Here is a 10,716-nt window from a genome sequence, read left to right as displayed (position 1 = left end):
TGAAGAAAAAAGATTTAATCATATAATTTAAGGTTTACTGGAAAAATAGTAGATGCTAAAAGTATGTGGGCAGCTCTGAGTATGGATTTCAAACCCTAGAATACTTGAGGCTTCAATTTTTAACTTTATGCAATTATTCAGAGCTTTGTCTTCCCTGCTAGTGAAACAAGCATCATCTTGCTCGTTGGGCACTTGGTTAAAACACATCAGCATTCACACTAAGTCTGTTGTCAAATTACTGAAGCTTTTTAATGAATTTGTTCAATGTTTGTAGTCCATATACCTGAGAACTAGTGCTTTTATAGAAGAAATCATTCTGTTAATATCATCTACCATGAAAAATCTTTAATTTAGATAGATTTATTTTTTTTAACTGTGTTAGTACAATATTCAAGGCATAGATATGTTCAGAAACAATTGTGCAGTTTTGCCTGTAGGTCAGATCTAGCTCTGCCTGGTGAGAGGAGAAGAAACTTCACCTACAGTGAGCAGAACTCTGGTCTCCCTTTGCTACAAGCTGCTGCAAACTCAGAAAGGGCCTGAGGTGATTTTGTGTTCTGCCCATGTACACTGAGGGAATATAATTATTTCATTTAGTTCAGCCCACCCTCCACATCAATACTGACTTGTTTTTCTGGTTTGATATTTACTTCTTTAGGCATCCCTTCTATATTGGAAGCTTTACTTGAATTAGTTGCCCTTTAGTTAAAACATGTAAACTGTCATCGTCTTGTTAGAAGTGCATTTTAATACTAAAGATCGGAGTGAGTTCCTCTCTAGGATCCTTCCTACAGTTTTTCTTCCTGTCTAAATGGGAGGGAAGAAAATCGGGGAAAAGCTAAGCTGATTAAACTTCATATGACTTACATCTGTTAAATTTGTCGCTGATTCTTGATGTAAAATCAGTGTAACATGAGGGTTATCAGAAGGTTGCATGTCACTGTGTGGTTTGTTTGGATCAGATAGCTCTAATAATTCATGACTAAGATTTATTTGTTTTTGTCTCGTTAAATGTCAGGCAAGCACCTAAGGAAAGCCAATAAAGAAAATTTCAAAGTTTTCTTCACTAACCTGTACTTAAATCTTCTTATGTGGTGCAGCTCTGAACCGTGAGTATTGCATGGAGCTGTGGAAACAGTGCATCAGTTTGATTTTGCATTACCTGAAGGGAGTTTAATCTTGATTTGTAACAATTCCTTAAAAGAGCTGATGGATATCAATGTATTTGAAACAATAAGTCCATATTTAATTTTACAAAGTACACTTAGCTGTGTATATTATGTGTTAGAGAGGACTGTCATCATCTGAATCTGCTTTACATTGTATGGAATAAAAATGTATCCTTCCAGCACCCAAATGTTACGTGACTTGTGAGCATATTACTGCTATTTCTGTTTTTCTCGCACAAGAGAGCCCCTACAGTGATAACTCCTCCAGGGTTTATTGTCCCCAACAAGGTCTCTCTTAAACCTGCTGTGGCTGCAGATTCTAACTTCAGAAACTGCCACTTCACTGCTAATTACAAAAGGAACAGATGCACTTACTTAACACTATAAATATTTTAATGGCTTTTGCTTAGTACCAAGTTGTCCAAACGTTTTAAATGTTCTTGTGAATGAGAAAAATCATAATGTAACAGTGCTTGGGCGAGTTTTAGTGTAAGGAGTTGTTTTTGCTTTAACTCCTGACTTTTTTTTTCTCCTTCTTTTGCCTTTTAACGTTTGGGAGAGCTTAGCATAGAATTAGCACAGCATCTGTAATCCTGTAAATTCCTCTCTACATTTGTGTTGAGAATTTGCTTAGCTTAAACATTACTTATAAGTGGTGGTAAATTTCAGACCAATTGATTTAAATGTTAGTTTAAAACAAATCCACAGATAAGATTACAAGTCTTAATGTGCTCTTAAGAAAAACTCCACGAGTTTCTTTCTCTGCCTTCTTTTCAGGTGGCAGGTATAGTAACAGCTCATGGTCTTGTCCTTTTGTTCCCCTACTAAATCGCTGGGCAAACTGCTCAATAATTCTTGGAACTGTTCGCTTAAGGCCAGCTATAACCACAGGTGTAAAGTTTCTGAGACTTTTTTTCTTGGTCCCCCACCCACCCTCACCCTCCAAGTGACTGAAGCCCAGCACAGTGAGCCAATAAAGCACAGAAGAGTTCAGCTGCTAAAGAAAGTGAAATGGGATTCTTGATCTGAGTCTGATTCTTGACTTCGTAAGAAAACAAGAGAAAATAAATCCACCTCTGAAAAACCAAAGCTGGATTCAGATAAATATCTCCAGGTGGTTGGAAGTCTTAGTTACTTCACTTGATGTCTTATATCTGTCTTTCCAGCGGCTGATCCACAGATACCCACTGCCTGCCGAGAGCCAGTGCTGTCTCCTGAGGCAGCGGTTCAGCTTGAGCTGGAGGAGTTGCCTTGCAGGTTCATTGTGGTGCAGTCTCATCTCTGGGCTGACAAGCCTTGTGCTATGGAAGAGAAAGGAGGTTGTGTGGCAGGAGGATGTAAGTTTTGAAAGAGGGGAAATGTTCCTATAGGTAGTTCTGTCAGTCTGGATTGATAGCTCCATGTGCTTGTGGATTGAGGAGACTTTTTTCCCAAAGGTAACACAATAGCTGTAAAGGAGGATATCCCATGGAGTGGTTAGGAATTGGGGGGTGTCAGGCACAGGACAGGGAAGGTTTGTAATGCTTCAGTGAATTGTATAGTAACTTCCTTTTTGGGTATATACAATGCAGTGGATTGTATAGTAACTTCCTTGTTTTTAAGCTGATGGGCTTAGAAGAGTTTGCACTGTGGTTCAAGGTGATGCATTAACCTACATATGAAGCCTGAAACACCTTTTAATTTTATTGGTTATCTTAAAGGACACAAAAGCAGAACTCAGTGAATAGCAACCTTCATTACATAAAACCCCTTCAGTTTGACAGAGAAGTAATGACCCCAAACCAAGAGTGTACCAAAATGCTTATAGTTTTGAGGGTTTACCTCACCTAAAGCCAAGGCATTGCAGGGGAATAGTAAAAGAAGGATCATTTGGGCACTGTAGTAATAAGGTACAAATTATTCTGAAATGGCAGGGCAAGAGTGATAAGTATGTATTAAAGAAACAAGGTAAAGCAGCTGTTGGTGAATAATACTGGATGTCATTTGGACTTCACTGTTTTGTCTGCATGGGAGAAGTCACAATGGTGTGTATTGTTTGCTTCAGCCATGCTTGAGCCTTAACTTAATAACAGAACCCGGGGAGGGCAAAAGGAAACAACAAAACAAAGCAACCTTTCCAGCATTGGTCTGAAGATCTTGAACTTTACCATAGTTTGCCGTGACAAGTGTCTGCAGGCCCACTAAAATAACTGGTCAGACACCTTAATCAGATTACAAATTTGAAATTTCCACACAGGGGAATGTGTCCAGAGTCCTGTTTCTTATGTGGGAGAAGGAAGGGATACTAATTCCAATTTTTTCTTACTACTTCCCTTCAAAGCTTAGTTCTGATTAGTAGTAGAAATAATTCTCTTTGCGGCCTTTCCTTTAGTAGTGTTTAGGTCCCTGGCTGTTCACACTTGGTAGTGTAATTAATAAGAGTATCAAAGATCCTCTTTGATAAGACCTTTAGTTCTCAAAGACCTTTCATTTATTGCTGGAGTGCGGGAGGATATGTAGAAGAAGACAGCTTCCTTCTGCAACATCTGGCTGGGGGAGCAAAAGAAAAGATTTCTGTATTGCTAAAGCCTGTTGTGTTTGATCACCCATCACACACAAACCCTCCCCGAGGTGTTCTTCAGGAAACTGCAGCCTAGACAGGCTGAGAAAGAGCACACAGGTCAGTGCATATGTAACAGTTACTCATTTTTGAACATTTGACCTTTTTGAAATAACGTGAACTGTCTCTAGCTGAAAATAATAGGTATGATGATTGATCTGGATGCTCCTAATGGTTTGAAAAATACCTTGAAAATTAATGTCTGTTTGTCACCTGTATTTTTTTGGATCCATGTGCTTGTCTAAAGACTTGCTTCCTGCTGCAGTGTAACACTGTCAAGCAGAAAGCTGCTGCAGTGGATCTCGTGTTTCCAAGTGCTCCAATGTGTTAAAGTAGGTCAGAAATTGCATAAGATGCCATTACTGGAAACTGCTGTAGGCTGACTTGCATATAACAACTCAGCAGTGCAACTAGCAAATGCACTCTGACAAACAGAAATGCAGCCACGGCTTAAAACATGACAAGAGAGCTCTCCGAAATCTCCCTAGGACATGAATGGCTGTGGAATTGCGAGATGTCTTTGCCCCTTCAGTTCATGTCCCAGCTATCTGCTGAGCCAGAGCTGCCTGCCTGGCTTGTCAGGGGTTTCACATTGTTCTTGTCTGCAGGGAGCTCGGGCACACGACTCCAAACTCCTTTGCGAGAGATGCATTCTGTGTTTCCCTGCTTACCGAGCTCCTCTTGAGAGCAAACAGACATAGTACTCTGAAAGTCGTGTAGAGTTAACAATCTGTAATAGCTCTTCCTCTGACTGAATGGTTGCTGGTGATTAGTAATGGCCAGTGGGCGTTTGTGGGGGTAAGTGCACAAGTCTCTGCAGTTCCTGCAGGCAGGAGCGGTCACTGCTGTTCAGTTTAACACCAACGTGCCCGGGGAGCACTGAGCAGGACACGGTACTGGCATTTTCCCTCTTTTGTGGGAGCGTTTCATAACTTCAGCACATTCCCAGGTATTCAATTCGTGCAGTATTTTACCCTCTTTACAGAGTTACAAAAACGTGTAAATGGGACGGAAAATTAATTCTGGAAGTACACAGTATCACCTTCAGTGTGCACGCTTGTTCTGCTGGATGTGCCTCCTGTGCCCATGGAGCCAGACTCGCTTGCTTAGGAATGTCTGTTGGCCCACTCTGTTCTATGCCCTTGTACTTCACTACATTTTCAGGTTTTTTATCTTTTAAGAGTCTGAACACTGGTAAGGGCAGTCTCCTGTTTTTTTTTTCTTGCTGCTGGTATTTTCATACAGCTTTTTCTAACGCAAGTTTAACTAGTTGAATAGAAAAGAAAACTCCTACTTGGGAAGGGATTATTTCATTAGTAATCAGAGTGGAGTACATCTTGGCTGCAATTATCTTTTTAAATTATTATATTTTTTAATTATCTTTTAGTGCAGTGTATTTTTTTACTTATGAACAGTTTATTAGTCAGAAGACATACTACTTGGTGGATGTATTTTTCCAAAGGTTTGAAATAGGGATACTTGTCTATGAAATGAATTAATGAGTCTGGCAAGAATTCTTTGAACTGTGCAGTTATTTCTGAAAAATCTTCAGCAGCCAGGGCTGCTTTATTTCCTGGAATTGTTGCATCTCCTGTGGTATATATACCCATCTGTCATCGTGCCAATCACCCATTTCCTATAGATAAGTAGATGGCTCAGTACCAACCATCTCAGGAACACACAGTTGGACAGTTAGATGGGCTGGAAGGGTCTTCAGTTAATGTACAAACCTCATCAGGTCTTGGCCAGTGCAAAAGCTTCTGCTCCTCATTTTGCTGCTCAAAGGCCAACAAATACTGGTCTGATAAGTGCTCTGATATAGTTGACTCAGTCATTTGGCAATGGACCCCAGACAGAACAACGCTATCACATTCAATCTTAATTTAATAGTCTTAATATATTGCCTGGTGACAGAAAACGGTAGGTAGGAGCTTGGCAGAACATGAAATAAAAGTTTGTAAGCCTGGATAGAATGTTTAGAACTTGGCTTTAGTCATGCTAATGAGATGATGAGAAAATATCAAAGGTGAGAAGGCTTGAAAGTAATAACAATAAAAATCCTGGGCTTTCCCCAGGCTTACATCAGCCTGGCCAGCCTGACTGCAAACAGCCAGCAGCTGCAGTAATTTACATCTCACACAAACTTAGCTTATTAGCAATAGGTATAGCAGCTGCTTCTACAATTTGGTTAATTTAGTATTAATAATACTTAACGACTTTGTTATGGTAATGTGGAAGTGTTATTTTAGTGTTAAGATTATGATAATTTAAAAAAAAAGTGTTTTGCATCTTTTTCTGTCTTGAAGGTTTTGTCTGCAGATTCTCTAGAGCTGTTTGTATTTTTTCTCTCCAAGAAGAGTTAAGGATTTTCACCTTCAGAGATTTGCCATCCATTAGATCTGAACACCCAAGTGTTTAGTTGAATCACTTATTTTTTCCCCAATTAATGCCATACAGATTTCACACACTTCATATTAATGTTTTCTTCCAGTCATGATTACTCTGTATTAGTGATCATATTTTGAAGTAACAATCTTATGGTAAAAGGTCACTTTTTTATGGCAGTGGCTCCATCAATCTAGTCAGAGAGTCCATAAAAAGACTAATAGTTGGACAAGTCCCATGCACTGCTGTGGAGGGCTTTAAAAGAAGAATTGGTTGAAGCATCTATGAGAAACCGTTGGGTACTGGCCACTTTTTTCTTAATTATTTTTAAGTAAAACTAGGCTCTCAATTTTAAAAGCTGGACAGTGATGACCTACAGCATGCTTCAGACTCTGGAATTTCCTATAAAAGTCCTAAATTCTGATGGAGGCTTTGCAATGTGCCTTGTGGGAGTGGATCATGGCAGCCAGGCCCAGCTCCCGAGGGTGTCTGTGCCTCTGCGTGCAGGAGGGAGCAGGATGGGATCCTCGGGAGAGGAGGGTTTGTCCGAGCCCATCGGAGCCCCCTGAGCCATCTCCAGACCAACACGGGGCTCTGGAACTGGGGTCTCTTGCTGCAGCACCACGGACTGGTGCTCAGAGGTTCTCTTGCGTGAAGGGGTGTTTCCTGTCAAGCTCTAATTCCAAACTCCTCAAAAATCAGGAGTGCTTACAGAAAGGTGGATTTAGCTGTTGTTTGCCTCCAGGTTCCCAGTCTGTTCAGGCCCCTTGGAGGAGGGTTCTATGCTCCGTTTCCTTTGGCCGGAGCCGCCCCTGCGGCCGGTACCGGGTGAGGGGCGAGCGCGGGCCCCTCAGGGGCGGGCGGAGCGCGGGTACCGCGGGAGGGGCAGGGACAGGGCTCCCACCGCCGCCCTCGTCGGGCCGGCGCCTCAGCGAGGGTGTGAAGGCGGTGCAGGGCCCGGCGGTGCCGTCTGGGCTCGGCCCGCGGCGTCGGTGGGGCCGGGCGGGGAAGGCGCTCGGAACCTGCGCGGGTCGGTGGTGCCGCGGGTGAGGGCGCAGGAGGAGACCCTTCCTGCTGGGAAACGGGAGCGAAAACCGCCCTGCCAGAGGCAGGACAGCGGCGGCCGCCGTGCCATTGCTCTGGGGCTGTGAGTTGCCTTTCACCCTGCCGGGGGTGAGCCGGGCTGGCTGGGGCGTTCACACCCTGCCTTACCTTGCAGGGACTTGTTGTGGTCCTTGCCCTCAGCCTAGGCCTGCGCTGGGAGCTCTGCGTGCTCTTTGAATTTCACTCTGCAAAGCCGGAGGCTGGAATTGTACACAGGTCAATGCTAGGACATTGTCGTGGGTTTTACTCGTTTGAAATGGTTTTTAACTGCTGAATGTGCCAAGGCATTTATGTCCTTGTGGTGCTTATTTATTAAAAATAACTATCTATCTTGTGCCAGCAGCTGCTGTAAAAATGCAATCTGCTGCTTTAACATAATATGGTGTTAAATGGAATTTCTGTTATTTAATATTTGAAAACTATTGTTCATATAATGGTGATAGATTAGTTAAATCTAATATTTGTATGTTGTCATTGCTGCATAACGTGAACTTTAATGTCAAGATGATGAAAACTTGGTTTAGCAATGGTCATTTGAACAAAAGGAGGATATTGGTTGCGTGGTTTCATGTCTTGCAAAATGATGCTTAGATAATTTTGTCATTTTGTAGCTCTGTTTGCTGCCTTATGCTGAAGAACACACACCCTTCTGTTTGCCGACTTCTTCCTTTTGTTGTCATCTCATTGTTGCAGGTTTTTATATCACTTCCTGCTCGGCTCTGCCTGGGACAATGGTTTTCAGTTTTTTAATGGGTCTGTGAGTTCTCTCAGTGGCTGCTGAGGGATTCTTGAAACGTTACAAAACCAAGCCTGCAGTGGGTTATCCAGGGGCAGCTGTAGGACCCAGCAGGCAGCAATGCAAACCCTTCAACAACGTGTGGGGTTTTGTAGTCTGACAGACTTGTTCTAGCCATTGTGACAGAGGAGGAGTTCTGTGAGATATATAGGAAAGTTTCTTCTGTTTTGTTACCCCTGAACAGTGGTTTCAGCATGGGGACAGTCCCACGGACACGAGGTTTTTCAGCCTTTTCAATGGTTTACAGTCAGAGCAGCAGAACAGGGTTCAGTGTTAGGCAGGACCCCCAGAGCAGAGCCAGGTCCCTCCCAGGCAGGCGAAGGACGGTGCTGGAGCTGAGCTGCGTTCAGGAGCAACCTACACGGATCACAGGGAGCCAGGGACAGCACTCGTGACAGGGCACTGTGACAGTGAAGTATTGTTCACATCGATCTCCTATCCTACACTTGGGGTTGAGACAAAGTTTAATGAATAATAAACCTACACAAGTTGAGGGGTGGTTTTCTGGTTTCCCTGAATATTTTGAGATATTTTTGCTTTATAACAGAATGTGTGGAATTCAGCAAGATACAATTTTAAAGAGTGTTATTTTTAACCAGGAAAAATACTTGTTGTAGCACAGAATAGCACTTGATGCTGCAGCAGTTGCCATCACTTGTGAAACATAGATTTATTGATGTGAAGAAAAGCATAAACCAGTGTGTATGATGCTGTCTGGTTGGACAGTCAAAGAAATTCTAACCAAAAGCATTTGTAATTTCAGAGAGTGTTATTTGCAGACTTCTCCATTCTTAGAGATCCATGCCGAGTACTTCTTCCTTAGAAGAAGAAAGATGAAAAGGGCTTTTATGCTCTCAATATTCTCTCAGTTCCTGTGTTGGGTTCTTGGGGAGGAGACCCCCAGGTGAAAACAAAGCACAAAGAAATAATGTAGCTTACCACAAAAACTTGTCCTTTTAGATTCTTTAGAGGAGAATATTCCAAGCAGCTTCACCATCAGTTTAATGTTTCAGAATCATTCTGGTAGCAACTTATGTAGCACTGACACAAAAGAAGGTACAGATTCTTGGACTTTTTTTTTTTTTAATAAGCATAAATAAGTAATAAATATCTTAACTGCTGAGATAAAGATTGTATCCTCTCATCTCTTTAGTTTCTTTCCTATGAAAAAGACATTGCAGGAGTTTTTAGCTAGTTATTTGCCAAATCTGTTAATGAAAATGCCTTCCCAAATATACCAATGCATTTCAATGAAAGGGGCTTGTGATAGTTTCTATTCATTACAGAAAAATGAACTCACGGTTTTGCAAGTCTTCTGCTATTGTCTTTAACCTTTACTTTTAGCTGGTTTGAGTTTAAAAATAGTGAGTTGTGGGTCTTCTGTGCACATGGGGAAAAACAAGCATTGTGACATTACTTGATGTTGTCATATTTGGCAGAGTTGGAAAACCAACACAGAGGATGAAGAAGAACTGTATCTAATGCTACTTAAATTAGTCTGATTTGGATTCTTGCTACCAAAATATGAGGAAAGGGTTTAGAAGGATATAAGTTCAGAGTCTATAGGTGTTTGAAGGCTGTTCACAGGATTTAGCCTGAGACATGGGGAGCGCACAGAGGACCGGAGTACAGCGTGCTGAGGAAACGCTGTTCCACAGGAAGAGCGAAGCCTGTGTGAAATGTGCCTTCAGCTGGACATGGAAACTGCTGAGCTGTTTCTGAGGTACTTAGAATACTCTTAGACTGGGTGCATATCTTGAACAGACAGGGACAATAATATCCCTAAGAATTTTGTGAGTTATCAAAATGGAACAATTTCCAAAGTCCGGCATCTCTCCCTGGATAATGAACCTATTGAGGATGCAATTGCTAGATTTTGATATTTATTTCAAAACACCAAAGGATGCAATATTTCCTATGTGAAATAGGGTGGTTCTTTTTTTTTTTTTTTTATAAGGTACATACTGTCAGCCTTAACCTTGTGCAACCTTTTTCTGCAATGTTTTTCTCAAAAACAAGCCCAATCCTGTTGCCTTGAAATTCTTTTATTCGGTTCTTCTACAGTTAAGTTTTACATTTCTGTTCACAGACAACTGGATGTTTTTCTCCAAAGCACACACAGCTTTTACCTCAGTCAGACTGTCTGCTCCCCACCCCCCTTTTTCCAATGTACAGTTCCCATTTGCAGCATTTTCAGTAAACATGGGATCAATTGAGTATACAGAAAAAGCTTCTATAAAATTTCCATTAAAAAAATAACAAGTTTTTATTTACAAAGTGTTTTCTACTACAAAGTAATATTTCCTATTGGTTCAAATATACTATTTGCTAATGCCAGTGTTCCTATTAGGAAAGTAAAACTTTGTATATGCATTTCTCTTTATATCTTCATCAGTGTTTAAAGCACATAAAATACTACCACATTCTTTTTTACACTACTCCTAGCCATGTACAATGTGGTAGTAGAAATTAACACTATTTGATCAGGACAAAAAAATCAGCATAGCTTAATAGCAGACTTTCTGCAAAAATAGAACTTTAGCTTATAATTTATAGGTATTTGCAAAGAAAGAAAGAAATCTATGGAGAATTGAAAAATATGCAGCAAATTAAAATGAATGGGCAACTTGGACTTTCCTGAAGTCACAGGAGTTTAACACAAG

The 10,716-nt window shown here is 41.3% G+C and overlaps 1 long non-coding RNA gene across 1 annotated transcript; it reads left to right on the top strand.

Moving 5' to 3' along the window:
* The first annotated feature begins 8,029 nt into the window (after positions 1-8,029).
* On the top strand, positions 8,030-9,776 carry LOC113969031. The gene is made up of 3 exons (XR_003534721.1): positions 8,030-8,463; positions 9,014-9,109; positions 9,712-9,776. It is a non-coding gene; the product is annotated as an uncharacterized LOC113969031 (long non-coding RNA).
* Positions 9,777-10,716: the final 940 nt, after the last annotated feature.

This window comes from Neopelma chrysocephalum, unplaced genomic scaffold, assembly GCF_003984885.1.
Source record: "Neopelma chrysocephalum unplaced genomic scaffold, ASM398488v2 Primary Assembly neopelma1_70, whole genome shotgun sequence".
Lineage (NCBI taxonomy): Eukaryota > Metazoa > Chordata > Aves > Passeriformes > Pipridae > Neopelma > Neopelma chrysocephalum.
The sequence above is the reverse complement of the archived record's forward strand: the minus strand, read 5'-3'. Positions and strand labels throughout refer to the sequence as shown.